This window comes from Metopolophium dirhodum, chromosome 1 (genome assembly GCF_019925205.1).
Source record: "Metopolophium dirhodum isolate CAU chromosome 1, ASM1992520v1, whole genome shotgun sequence".
Classification (NCBI taxonomy): domain Eukaryota; kingdom Metazoa; phylum Arthropoda; class Insecta; order Hemiptera; family Aphididae; genus Metopolophium; species Metopolophium dirhodum.
In genome coordinates, this window is record NC_083560.1 from 5,119,139 (window position 1) to 5,135,051 (window position 15,913).

Here is a 15,913-nt window from a genome sequence, read left to right on the forward strand (position 1 = left end):
TAGTTATAATTATTTTAACTTATTTATGATTTAAAATTACTTATTATATTATATACTACGTTTTTACATTATATTCCTTTTTTTTTTTACTATTAATTTTCGCCGAAATGGTCACTCGCCGAAAACGGACATCGTCGAATCGCCCTCGCCGAACGTCCTAGATCCAGAAAACACATTATACCCAAAGAACCAATTATTTCATATATTATATAGTTAGTCATAAATTTATATATTATATATTAAAATATAGAACAAAACGCGATTTTAAATCTTGACGAAATAGCACCATATATGACATTATATGCATTTACTATTTAGATATGATCGCAAACGAACAAATCGAAATTAAACAAGCTAACATACGTGATTAATATTATTGTATTTTATTTGCTCGCGACTGAACATGCGTCTTTATTTCGTATAGGTATGCAATGTATATTGTATATAATGATATTGATAAATGTAACGCCCCTGAGCACCATTCCTTTAGTGAAAAGTATATTATTAGGATATCATAAATAAAATTAAAGTTTGAGATCAGTTTGAGAATATTAGGATTTTTTTTTCATTTAATTATAAAAAATTATTGAAGTATGCTATAAAAAAATTAAAACGCTACGACACAGATAAAGTTGTTCCCTATGCGCTGTGAAATTTCGGTAATTCTACTATAAATGCCAAGGGAGTGGTTCTATCCCGCGCAAAACAGTTTTTTGCTGTGTTGTACTTTTGTAAGACAGAGACAACGCATACGGGTATCACGTCCTCTTAACTTTTAACTTAGGTATTAACTCGTTAATACCCAGCCTTACATTTTATGATATAGAATCGAAAATAGCATCACCAAGAATTATTTATTATCTGTATTAGTTAGCCATTTCAATTAATTAAACAGCAAAACTAGTTACCAGTTCAGTTGTTGTCGATTTTTATTTCTAGTTTTTCATGAACACAAGCACTAACTAACACACAATAGACATTTAATGCTGTGGTTACCTATTTTAATGTACCTAATTCGTCTATCAACATTGTTAATGGTGATTAGTTGGGCACGGTAAATTCAATAGATTACAATAAATTATAAACTAACAAAACATGAATATTATGTTCTTAAAATATGCGTCATGCACTTAAAATTAATAAAATTTCATTAAAAATAATTATAAAACAAATTACCTACAGCTAAATGTTTATTTATTAATTTATTATCACTTATCTAATTATAATTTCCATTGGCCTAAATTCTAATATTATTCTAATAATAAATATTTCTAATTTTTGGATGAGTCTCGTATGGTATAGGTGAATATTTAGTGCCTATAGGTATTATTATAAATTCGTAGATTTTAGTCGGATTGGTTTTAGTTCGGCCTTACATATTATTATACAATATTTCGTTTAGTCGACTTCAGGGGTATGAATACCGATGGTTTTTAAGGTGTTCAATATAAGCAATTTTTATTTGTGTGCATGCAGGTCGTGTAAATTGTGTGAGTAGTAAGTGATCATTGAAGTCTATACCATTTTAAATGATATAATATGTACCTACCAACGAGCATATAGTAAATATTATAAAAATAATATTAACGTTAAATAAGTATACAAAATTCGTGAACAGATCTACAAACATCTGCGATGAGATGAAACCCAACAATTATTATTGAACCGTCGAAAAGTAAGTGATCGAGTGGTAAGGGAGGAGGGTGAAACAATATACCTTGGTATTTAAAACATCTATGTTTTGCTGATTATATGACACCGTTGTCGCTCGTCCAAGTCAGTAAAATAATTGTCACTTGTCGGTGAGCTTTTTTTACGCCGTGTTATTATATTTTAGCAACCCATTGTTTACGATTAAAAAGTTAATGCATTTTATAATGCTTATAATCTAAAAATAATAACAATTGTTGTATTGGAACAAATGCAGTTTAGTTCCCACGTGATTTTTTCGATTTTTTTTTTTTTTTAATGTGTGTTTTAAAGTACCAAATACAAAAGTCCAATTCCAAAATGCTCGCATTCTTTTACTTAAAAAGTTATACCAAAAAAACTATAAAACAGTAAATTTTTCAAAAATACGTGATATCCACGATAAAAACATCGAACAAAATTTTTTGATTATTTTTAAAAATTGTATGATTTTTTATGATGGATGGAAATATGCAAATAGATTTTAATAATCGTATTAGCTGTTTAAAAACTCGTAAATTGAAACCAAAATTTACACAATATCACAACTCGATATCACAATGTGATATTAATATTCCTCGGCAGTGACTGCGCGTGTATCGGCACTCGTCGCTTCGCTCCACAAATTGAAAATATCCCCCGACGTGCTATGTAAAACCACCTCATATAGGTCACACTGGTCACAGATATATTAATTTACATTTTTCATCAAAACTACTTTAGAGAATATTATAACAAGATAAAATAACATAATTAATAAGAGGTGACAATCCAATACGAAAACTTTGGAAAGCAAAGTGCGTGAATAAATACGTAAAATCGTAAATTTTGGAAAAATATAACTTCCAAAATAATCATTTGCGAGAATTTTTGAATTAGACTTTTGTATTCAGTGCTTTATAACACACATTTTTGGTAGAAAAAAGTCGAAAAAATTGCATGGGAACTAAACTGCATTTATACCGTTCTATTAATTTGTTGCCTCATTGTAATTTTGTTGAATTTAGGTTTTGCTATTTAGTTAAAAAAATATGATATTGAAATAATTATGGGGTGGGGGTGGGTGGGGGAGGAGGTCCAGACCCCCTGGACCCCCCTCAGAAACAGCCTTGCCTATGGGATATGACCAATAACTATATTACATATATATTATAGTCTATAATATTAATGTTTATTGCAATCATTATTGAACTGTCCGTTCAATCTTCCTAACAAATTAAGAATCCAATTTATATGAATAATATACGTAACCCAAAACTGGTAAACTACAATAAAATTTAAAAATATTCTTTTCAAATAAACGTCCTAATAAAACCTGTGAATATTGTTAAGCTTTTAATAACTTTTTGTTGAATGCTAATAAATATTTTTTAAAAAGTGGATAAGTTGGTGTCGCTTGCTGTACAGTAGGTCAGAAGTGGGACACTGTAATTGTATGGTATTAAATTTGAATGTGGACATGTAGATACATAAAATGTATTTTATTCTAGCATCCTGGTGAAAAGTTCAAACTACACCGCTAGGTACTTTAATTATACATAGCTCAATAGGTGTCATACGCGCAAAATATGGCCCAAATACTACCCAAAAGCGAATAAAACACGTATTTTGAGCACAAACCAATTATGTTTTAAACTACGTCCATGCGAAAATAATATATATTTTACTGCCGAGTGCGTATACACAGAACGGGTTTTGTAATTGGATGCGTATCAATTAGTATTAATATAAATTGTAACTAAATGATTCACCTAACGAAAATAAAATATATGCTTAACAATAGGTAGGTAATTAATACTTGATGCTTAATTAATCTGAGAAATCATTATTATATTTTAAATAAACAATTAAATTAAACACATTTTTATAACTGAATAAGTAATTAGCTACAATACATAAAACTGTGTAGAAACTATTAGATTTCATTTCTGATTGATGAATTAAATTAGTAATTACCTAGGTAGCTTATATTATAATATACATTTAAGAAAATAAAATGATGTGAAAAAAAATCTATCTATTGTCTTCAATTGTATAACTTGCCACATAGTATACGTCATTTAACTTGAACATTATCACAATATTTAATCATTGTCATCATCTGAAATTAAATCAATACCTGCAAAATGTCAAAATAAATATATATACTCAATCTTATCAATACTAAATAAAAAACAATATTTGCACAATCTATTTAAATTTTAAACATCTTATGCAATATTAATATTATAAATTGGATATATTCTGAAAAATATGCGTTTATATTTTCTAGATTCTAGTATTCATACAGATTAAAAAAAATGCATTTTCCATATTTTTCTTTTATAAGAGTAACCTCATAGAAATAGGTTATGGAAATTGGCAATGCTAACGCGCACTGAACTTCACTTCATTATTTCAATCGCCTAGCTAATATTAGTATGCCATTTTCCGCCCATGTACAATTGTCGAAAACTAACGTAAATGAAAACCGATTTAATTGAGAGTATGGCATGTCAATCTTAAAGTATTAACTGGGCCTGATGGAACAGGATAAAAATTGATCGCTTCCTGAAGTGACTCTTATATGAGACGTTGTATAGTATAATAACATACAATTTAAATTATACTGAATATTATCATACGTATATATCATACATAATATTTTATTACCTATATATTATAAGTATTTAATAATATTTTAATTAGAATACTTACTCATTGAATGGTTTGCAAAAACAGGATATCCATGCCTGTTAAAAAAATCACTCATAAAGCCTTCTTGAATTGATCCGTAACTAGATATTATTGGCAACTGTATTTGAGGCATTTGCTCAACTTGTTGTTCATCGTCAGATATACACTAAAAATAGTTGAACAATTTATTATAGTATGAAAATATATTATTTGGTGGTTAATAGACTGGTAGGTAATTTAAGTAATTAAAAGCATGTATTTACATATCCAAACGCTATGTTATCTGAATATCTATAAGTGCTGTAGTAATTATGTTGACATGTATAATTACATATTTTCTGTATACTATATTATAATAAATATTAAATAAAATTTAGAAAAACGTGTTTACAAATAGAATGTCCAAATGTAAATTAATACAATTACATAGATTAGTAAATTTTTTTAAAAAAATTAGCTCAAATATTAACTTATAAAATTGCAAGAATGGAAAGTAAAAATATGTTCTATACGAAATAGATGATTATTATTAAAATACTCATGTCTAAAAGCACACTATTATTGAATAATATTTCCAATGAAATATAAAATTATTTTAACATTAATAATTCAAATTATCCACTTGTATTGTGTTATATTGGTACTTAGACAATATTATCAATGTGTAAACTATTGTAAACATAAGCTGTTCAAAGCTAGTATCAATGTATATAGTAATACATTTGGCTAAAATGTAATATATGGTAAATTAGTATGTGGGCCAGTACTTTTTTATTCTCCTGAGCTGAAATCCCCCCTCTCCTTTCTGCCTTTGATTTGAATTTTTATTTGTTTTGAAAACAATGATAAAAAAATAATAATAACAATGTGTTTTAATATACTATTTGACTATAACGACTTATGTTTGTGGGTTATATTTTGTGATTATAGTATATAATAATATGCTATTAAGAGGTAAGAATATCGACCGTTTCTAAAGATTTCAATATAGGCAATTTTCTATTTGTGTGCATGTGGGTCGTGTAAATGTGTGCGTAGTAAGAGATCTGTAAGTGACTGTGTATAAAATAAATAGCGGAGCGCTCCGGCATGACGTGTCCACACATGTCAGTAACAGTAACAGTATTTTCTATAATAAGGAGAATATGTGTATTTACTATCAAATCGCTCAATAAACTATATTATTGGAAATACAAAAATAAATTTTCATAGAATTTTTTAATACTATTCATACCCCTTAAACTAATGTATTTACTATTATTAATACAGCGTAAGTAGGTTGATTTAATTTTAAGAGCTTATGTTATAAATTAATATTTAATCTAATTTTATAAGAAAATAAATATGTTATCTTGCAGGTAATCTACATGATTGAATTATTTTGCATTTTAGCCAATATTTTATTTCTTATTATTATTAAAATGTTTTTCATGTAGTTTATAAGTTATCTAACCTAAAATAATTCTAACCTAACCAGAGCAGACGCTGAATGTACATTTTTTATAATACTAAGCATGTTAATTATACTGTGTAGTATACTAGTATCCGATATACACAGTAGTTGCTGATTTATATTACGACTCATAACACTGTTATACATAACATATAATATGGTCAAACTTTTTATTATATTCTATAATATATCCTATCTTATTATAATATACATTTAGCTTCAATATAATATCTGTGTACTTCAACCACAACATAAACTAGAAATCGGCTGAAAATATTTTAAGTGTATTACCTGTACACTGCTATTACTATCATTGCTGTCATCTGAATCCAATATAAGTATTGAATCATCTATGATACTATGACGTTTTTGAGATACTTCTCCGTTGTGAGTCGAGACTTGCCCTTCAGACATACTCGAACTTCCACTACAATTTTCTAATTTAATTTTCTTCTTTGCTGCATCCTTATCTGAAATTCAATATTTAATGCTTTATAAAAATTGTTTGAACAAGTTAAAATCATCAAGTTACCAGTGGCAAAAATATTTTCTATGTGTTACATTAAATAGTTGAATACTAGAATTGATATTCTCGTTTAATAGCTAAATGAGTTAGTTTTTTTATATCCACTTAACAGTAAAATAAATAACAATATTTAATATTAATGAATATACAGAGTGATTATGTCGTTGTAAATGTGTTGTATTCTAACCAGGCAATTAATAATTTAACTCTTATAAAAACAACATCTGTTGTTCATTCTGTTGTTCAATTCATGTTGAAATGTAGATGGGCTTAATAATTAAAATTTTAAAAGAAAACCTATGAGGTTCACTAGATAATAATATTATTCTTACACCTAAATTTTATAAGAGGTCAATTCAATCTAGTTTATAAACTAACAGACCTAAATGTATATTTTGTGAGCGTACAATTTGCTATCTTATGCATTTGTAAGACAGAGAGAATGTATGCGGGATAGTGCCCTCTTAATCAAAGATAAAAAGTGACCACACCATTATTATACTACATTGTTGTGCCTGTTGGTTGACTTTTATTTCATTGGACTTTATTTTGGGAATTTGTGTTAGGTTAGACATGTATTAATCAGTTGGTTATTGATTTTTTTGAGTGAGTTTCATATATTTAGCATATATAACAAATTAATCAAATAATAATAAATCATACCTGTAACTCTTTTGCAAACTGCACAGCACCACTCTTGTTCAGCTTCAAGAAAACTGCACAACCTATGTGTTCCATTTGATCCACATGAATTGCACAAAAGAATTTCCCATGGTCCGCTGTTTAGAAAATAAAAAAAAAGTATATATTAACGCAACGTGTATTATTATTTTTACATATTTTTTTTAATTTTTAATTTTTTATAATTAAGTTTATCTATATTATAACAAAAAGTTGAATATTTTTGAATAAGAATCAAATTTATTTTAATATATCAATGTCACAAATATTTCATACGTTATTTAGATACATATGGATTATTTAATGCTGTTAGTTTAAAGCTGGTTGCTTTTTTGTGCATTTAATCCAATATGCAGAAGATAAAAGTATATACAGTAAACTTTCGGTAACTCGAAGCTCACAGAAAAAGAATTTTAAGTTATCAAAATCTTAATGTGTTGTTGGTATTTGGTAGTGAATTTTATTCGTTTGAGGTGTTGAGAATTTTGAGTTATTAATGTTTAATTACCGACAGCACACTGTACTTCCAGAAGTCCTATTTTAATTTTGAAAAATATTTGAATTCCCAATTCTCTTTGCTTAATAATTAAAACTATTATTGTTATAAAAAAAAATTACTTACGATGGGAGTTGATACTCTTCGTTATGTGGACATAGACATGTTTCTATATTGCATTTTCTTTGCCTTTCCGAGAGCTCGGCAAAAGCATTGGGTACAGTTTCCCAAGAGGGGTCCCTGTGAATAAATTTTTTGTTGAAACTTTTTATAGTATTAAATAATTTAAAGCGTAGATTAAATAACACCATAGATAGTACAAACTATTATAAAATCTGAATAATGAGTGACAAATGGCTGCATTGGTGTTGCCTATATCATATTATATTATAGTGTTATTTAATCTATGGTATCAGTGAATGCATATTAATTTTGTAGAAGACTTAAAAGTTATTAAGACCATTTATTTACAATACAATTATAGAAGGATCATCTTTTAAAACTACTTAATAGGTAATTATTAAATTAGTAACTTCTAGTTCCAAATTTACTTAAAAAAAAAATGATATTTAACGTATAAAGCATCTTTAAACAAACAAGGTAATTTTAAGTGCTTATTAGTTTGAAATATTATTCCATTTGATAAAAATGTATTAGTTTCTTTTCGTGTTTTCTTTCGAATGATGAAAATTTTAGTTTCATATTCAGAAGCAGAATATTTATCGTAGTACTCCAAGATTCATGAAAATAAAATTTAATAGAAATCATATGTGAATCGAGCCCATGAAGTAATATAAAAATTGAATTCTTCTCATATGAAAATTAAATTTTTTATTGTTTATAATTTTGTACTTGATAAGGGAAACTTAACACTTTTTCTTATGGTTTCATACATACATACTTATTACATTTCAATAATTGGGATAAATAAGACTCAATTTACCTTGATGGTATGTATATTCCAAGCGTTAGCATTCTGGATTTGAATTTTTCAACATCGTTGCATAATGGGCATTTAAAATAGTAGCCTGTATTTAAGGCCAAATCTTTAACACATTCTCGGTGAAACCAAGCATCACCTTTGCAACACGGTGCCCAAATAGAAGTTGGTATAGGGGACGGTACAACAGCATCTTTACAAATAGCACATTGAGCAGTAGACTTTTTTAACGCAGATAAATTAACAGTTTGCGTAACACAATGCTTTTGGCAAAACGATCTAAAGATATTTGTTTCAATAAGAATGATATAGAAATAGGTTTACAAATATAAAATTAAATACGTACTTAAATGACTGAAAGTATTGATGTATTGATCCGTTTTTCATGCCACAAGGTAGATGAAACACTTTTCGACATTTTCCTCGACAGCATGATATGGAAGCGCCTTTTTTTTTGCAATAAAAGCAATTCTAAAACAACAATCATGATGTAACTATAATCATAACAGCAATTAGGTTGTGGCTTGGGGGGGGGGGGGGCTTAGCCCTCCCTGATTGAATTTAAGCCCCCCTATATTTATTCATATATTAAACCTTGTTTTAGTTAATCTAATATTAATTTATCATGTTTTATTGATAAAATGTGCCAAACAATTTTATTAAATGTTTGAATGTACTTTAAAATAATATTTGACATTTACTTTTTTACTTTTTAAAATTAATTTGTAATGAATAACTCTAAGGATTTATGAAGTGTTTGGAGGATTTCATAAGATCAGAAATTGTTGTTACCAAAAATGTTTTAAAAGTTATTGGCTTGGAAATTCTGCAAAACCCCTTAAATTCATTGAAAAACTAACAAATTTTTCCAAATTATTAAAAACTATTTATTATAGCAATAACTTTGCTATTTAATATGAAAGTTTATTTTCGGTCTATGCGAATATTGAAAACATTGATAAAATAAACAATTTATGCTACAAGAACGATTTAGTTGTGTTCTTCCACCCTTTCTCCCTTCTATTGCAAGTTTTTTCAATTCTTTGTAAGTTCCTTTATCTAAATCTAACATGATTTGTTTCATATAAGACCGTCTTCCTGGTTTTCTTTCAATTTTCAAATATTTTTAACTATTTATGTCTATAATACTAGACACTGTAAAATATAGGAAGAACATACTTGCTTAGATGCTCGAGAAAGTTCAGCTCTAATGTCTTTTAATAAAAATCCATAAATGCCTTCATTGTCTGCACCATTTTGAAGGGATCTTGATGATAATAGCTGAAAATAAGTTTATAGTTATATTTTACTAATAATATATTAATGTTTTATAAATCCACTTACAATACAATAATGATGAATAATAACATCATCTAATTGGTATAATAATCCATATAATTTTTCACTTATTTCTTTATGTCCACACAACATACATGCTTTGTTATGCATTAAATTCAGCTCTACCATCACATTTTTGCGTATGGGTTGACAAACCGTTGGCTTCGATGCATTACCTGTTAAAATTATAACATTTCATTAAAATTCAGTTTTAAAAATTAATAATAGTTGTTATATTTTAGATAAGTAAATCAACATTTTCAAGCATTTGATTATGCAACTGTTGCACATTATCTATTTGGAGTAATCATTTTTCATCACCTTTTTTTTTTTTTAAATTGGTGTGACAGAGAACTTATTTTCTAAACTGATAAGAATACAACACTTTCTAGAAATTGAGAAAATTATATAGGATAGGATATGGAATATGGAGACGGCATAATGAGCTAAGGAGTAAATAGAAATATCATCGGGACAAGGTGACTTAGAAATTTAAAGGAAACACACTCTATCGACCATCAGTAACTGAGTTAACTGAAATGCAACCATGAGAGGGTAGATACTGAGAGAGTGTTCATGCATTATAGGGTTGGATTGGAGAGGAATTTTTGTTAGAGGTTTAGTTTTATATACTGATGAAAAATATTTTATGATGAGGTCGGATATGCCCTCACCATTTCTGGCTATTTCCACATCTAAATGTAGAGACTTAGAAATAGTTTGGGAACGCGTATTGTAAGATACCCACTTCCAAAAATATTTAGGATCAGTCCTGTACGTTCTGAACAATGTATTAAGTCATTAAACACTAATTTTTATTGAGATTTCTCTTGTGATCTTTTTTTTTTTAACTGAAAACCATGTATAAAAGAGAAGCTTTTAATAATAGAACATCCTGTAATAGATGTGAGAAAATGTGTGCACTTAGTTATACCTGATTTTATATTTAGCCCACCAAAGAGATGTAATAATAATATGTTAAGCAATACATACTATATACATATATACTTTTTAACTCAATATTCAATTATGTCCTCCATAGGTACCATATTAATTAATTAAAATGTATAATGATACTTAAACCAAGAATTAATAATGTTTATGCAAACTTAATTTAAAGTGATATATTTTTAACTTAACAATTTATTAATATGGATATTATGGATAATTTAAATCAAATTTAACAATATTGATTAGAATTAATTTTGAAAATAAAAATTCCGGCAAACCGGACGGTGGATACTCACGTGTTCTAGAAACTGGCGCCATGGATGTTATGAATATTTGTCCTCGTGTGGATACCCGTTCGTCGCCGCTTCTGCTGACCCTGTTGCTCTGACGGCGATAACGAAGAAGAATGCAATTTGCCACGGCTGCTCGACTTGTAGTGGCTGATTACGATTTCTGACTAGGAACACTAAAATGACGGTAGAGGTTACTGATGAAGCACTGACACTTATACTGATACTGATGTACTGGAATTCTAAAATATTATTATACATTCCTTTGTATTTTCATAAAAAGTGTACTGTATGTCATCTACCAGTACGATATTATTATATTTTACGATTAAAATTAATATTTTATTAGGATTTTTTTCACTGAGTACTTAATATCTTCGATTTTAGAAACCTTTTTTCTAATAATATTCACTATATACGAGTACCCTTAGCTAAATTCATTTCGATACGCAAATTATATAAATTATAACACAAGAATTTTTACAATAAAAAAGTGGATTTACATTATTGTTGTTTTTTTTCAAAAATCGTTGTGTCGCAATTGCAGTAAGTATTTCTCAAAAACACAAAAAATTGCATGTATTTTAAAATGTTAAAAACGCGAATATTTCCCAACTTAATTTTTTTAAATAAAAATATAATACTTAATGTATCCGTATATCTGGGTTATGTTTATTTTCCGTAGTTATTTTAGTTCATACTATTCAACTAGTGTTTTATTTGTTATAATAGTCCCTGCTAACGTTTCGTGTTAATTTTAATCATCATAACGAACAGTAACATTTTGTCAGCGTAGGATATTTTATATTATATTTATATTGTAATTATTAGTACGGTAGCCGGTAAGTTGAACGAATATTATTTGCACATGATCATATAATAATTCGTATTTAATAATATACTTTAGAAGGTTCAAGTATCCAAGAATAATATTTTTAAATTATAACAAAATAACTAAAATTGTTATTTACTAAAAATAACTATAAAAAAATTGTGTTTACATATTTTTTTTAGATTTTTTGGTTACAGAATAATTAGTTGCTTACATAAAACATTGTTTTAAATGTTTAATCCTTAGCTATAAAAGTTAAACATTTTATTATTATTCAATTACTAAATAATTAGTAATTTTTGAATTTGCTTAATTTTTTATAACATTTGAACATTAAATTCTTATAAAAAAAAATCTTGCCTATGTACTTTTAATATTTTTATACTGATAATGTAATAATGTGTTAATAATGCCTTGTATTTTCAAGCTTTTTGACCAACAAATAAAATTGTATTGACATATTTAATTGAAACAATAACTAAAATATCGGGCAAGTGGGTGACGCACTGACGCTCTGCAATATATTATGCAAGTGGGAATGCAATGAAGGAGATACGCGCTGTCGGACGAAGACCGGTCGTCGCCTCGTGTCTTCTCTTTTCGATCAGAGTATAATAAACTATATTTCGAATTTTATCAAAAACGTTTGTAAACTTATATATTGAACGGGACTGTTACTTGCAATCAACAAATTTGTTACAGTGGAGTAATGGACACATATTAGCGAACGGTAGTCACTCGACGAGAATCTTGTAACCAGTTCAATACTAACAAACAAAAACACGAGTAGACATAACCAACTGATTACAATGTGATTTTAAACAAAGGTGTGTGGGATTGCAAGAGGTGCTGTCATTTTGGGTTAAAAAGCTTGAAAGACGACACTCTATTAACAGGTGGCGTCGTGCACAAACGTGCTCAAAAAGGCATTCCGGCCGTTGGCTTGTGAATGTACAATTGCCTGGTCAAAAGGTAAAAACAAAACGGTAAACGAGATCAAATAGTTTTACTTACCGTTAGTAGAAGACTTGCAATCTAAATTTCAGATTCGAACGGATGAAAATTCACCAGAAAACTATGATACCGATACGGGCGGTGACAAAATGACGACCGTCTCGAACAATGATATCGTAGTAAATGCCGACCGTGTGGATGTGCGGCTGTCGTAGCGCCCCTGTCTGGGTTAGGTGAGATAATAAACATGGCTGCCATCGCGTCGGTACCACACCGATAAATAAATAATTATACGTTTTTATTTTTCTGGTAATGTTTAAAACCAAAATTTTATTGTTTGCGAAATGTATTTTGTTTGGGCTATGATATAGATATTTGCCCTTTTTTAAGTCCAAATTTGCGGTTTCTGGCAATGGGTACGAGATTAATATTAACGAAAGTAATTTGGTGTCTACTGTAACTGTAGAGTTGCCAACCCAAATCACACGTAATTGCCAAAAAGAGGTGCTCCTATTTTCATCGATCATCTTAAATATTATATATTATTGTTAAGTCCTGAATATACTGAATATTTTTATTTGGCTCGTCAATTATTGGATAGTTTTATTCGGCATTTTGAAAGTATATAATAATATGGTCGTCACTCAATATCACACAATATACACAGACTTTTGCATTGATGTGATGATTATGCCAATTTTGGTCCATTTGACCAATGTTCTACCTTTCCCTTTGAAAATTATGTGGGTGTTTTAAGACATATAATACAAAAATATTATTTGCCATTAGGATAAATTGTAAATAGATATAATAAGAAAACAAGTGTTCCAAAACACATAGATATTAACCAAGATAAATTTCATCTTTCTGGTCCTTATTACAATGGACCAAAACATGAAAGTACTACGATATATTCTCAATTTAAGGTTCTTTAACTTTTTTGCAGCCGTGAAGCTGTACCGCAGTCTTCTATAACTAGTGTTGAATGTATTGCAGATGCCAACCAAAGTCAATCAAATTATATTGTAAATCATGTAAGTGTAAAAGATTTGTGGAAGATGTAAAAGAATTTTCATTTAAATGTTCCTTTTTTAATGACAACTGTAGTAGTACTTCAATAACTACACCAAATAATTTTATTCTTGGACAGAAAAAATATGTTAAGGATCAGTCTTATGACCATAGTTCTGTACACTACAGTTTATGTGTAAGTTGTGAAAAATGTCATGGTTTTGAATCTATTAAAAATGAAAAATCTTTAAAAGATTTGACTGGGTGGGTCTTCGTACGCTCTTTTTAACTTACTTTTAAATATGCTTCCAGATGTAGGTATAAATAGTACCTTAACAAACAGTAAGAAGCTTCTACTAATTTTAATGAAACGAAAACTTGGTGTTACCTTTTCAGCTCTTGGAGTTTTATTTAATATTCATTGTACCACTGCCAGCAGAATTTTTATAAACTTACTTTCTATCTTATGTGATAAAATTAAACATTTTATATTTTGGCCTAGTAAAGAAACTATCTCAGAAACTCTCCCATATGCTTTCAAAACAAATTATCCAAACTGCTGTTGTATCATAGACTGTACAGAAATAAAAGTATAGTAGCCTACAACAGTTGAACAAAGAGTATGCATGTACTCTAGGCATAAGAGTGCCTACACCATACAATTCCTTGTTAGCATAACACCAAATGGTGCCATTAGCTTTCTCTCTAAATATTATGGTGGACGTTCTAGTGATACATTTATCACTAAAAACAGTGGATTTCTTTCAAACCTAGAACTGGTAGATCAAGTTTTGGCCGATAAGAGCTTTCCTGGTATTAAAACGAATTGTGAATATAATAGTTCTATTTTAATTATGCCCCCAATCTTACACAATGGTAATTTTATTGAAGAGGACGTTATAGAAACTTATTATGTTGCAAGTGTTAGAATACACATTGAGAGATTCTTTGCCCTGCTCAAAACATTTGATATATTAAATAAAATTCAAACAGAGCTGCTCCCTTATATTGATGATAAAATGCATATCTGCTGTTCTTTGACCAATTTACAACTACCAATCATTAAACAGTAATTCAGTTTAATTCATAAGGTAATATACATTTTGGTTTTGTAATATATTTTTTCACATTCTTAAATACTAAATTGAGAAACATTTAAAACAATTAAATAAACTAGTATAAATAATAATAAGTAATAATTCGTATTATTTTTTTATTCATACATTATTTAATAATTATTATTGATATAAAGTAATATGAACATGAACATCAAGTAAAATTTTTATTGTAACACATTGTTTGAAACAAAGAAAACAAAATAACAAGTTCACACAATATATAAATATTATTAAATATAATATGATAATGTAATATTAACAATTTGAATACATTTGCTCAATTTTGGTACGTAAAAATTAAAGTAGAAATATTCAATTTTAGGCAATAGAGAACTCATAAATTTATTATCTTGATTAATAGTTAATAAACTGGGTTAAATGGTATTATAAATAAATGAATCACAGAATTTTAAACCTGAACAGTACATCAATAATTGGACTTCAGTGTAATATAAAGATCTTTTTAACTCAATTTAACCTTTTTCAATATGTAAGTATTTTAAATTAGGCACATTATTTTCAATTAGTTGTTTATTTTTACATGAAATAGAACATTCTATCTCAATTATTTTGTAGATTTCTCCATTGTGGAGAACAAAGCCATCAGGGCTTGCAAAAACCCATGATGTTTTACAATGAATAACTAATCCAGAATTAGTACCTCTACTTCTTTATTTTTTAAAAGCTGCAGGCTCAATTTCTTGACCATATTTGACATTAATACTACCAGTTTTACCTAAATTAGTTTCTTTTATAAGAGTGTATGTAAGCTTGTTGAGGCCAACAGATGTCCAATCTCTGCATGTATTAATTGTATGCGCCTTAACACTTGCTGGAATATGAAAGTGCCTACAAGCTTTACAAATAGCCAATAATGACTGAGCCATGGTTTCATTATAGATATTCAAACAAGTTTCAGATGATAAAGCAATATTTTTTATGTAAAAATCATTTTCTT

General features: G+C 28.2%; 2 pseudogenes; one reads left to right on the forward strand and one right to left on the reverse strand.

Moving 5' to 3' along the window:
• Positions 1–3,764: 3,764 nt before the first annotated feature.
• LOC132938855 (G2/M phase-specific E3 ubiquitin-protein ligase-like) lies at positions 3,765–11,217 on the reverse strand (annotated as a pseudogene).
• Positions 11,218–13,811: 2,594 nt separating this feature from the next.
• On the forward strand, positions 13,812–14,910 carry LOC132938937 (uncharacterized; annotated as a pseudogene).
• The last annotated feature ends 1,003 nt before the right edge of the window (positions 14,911–15,913 follow it).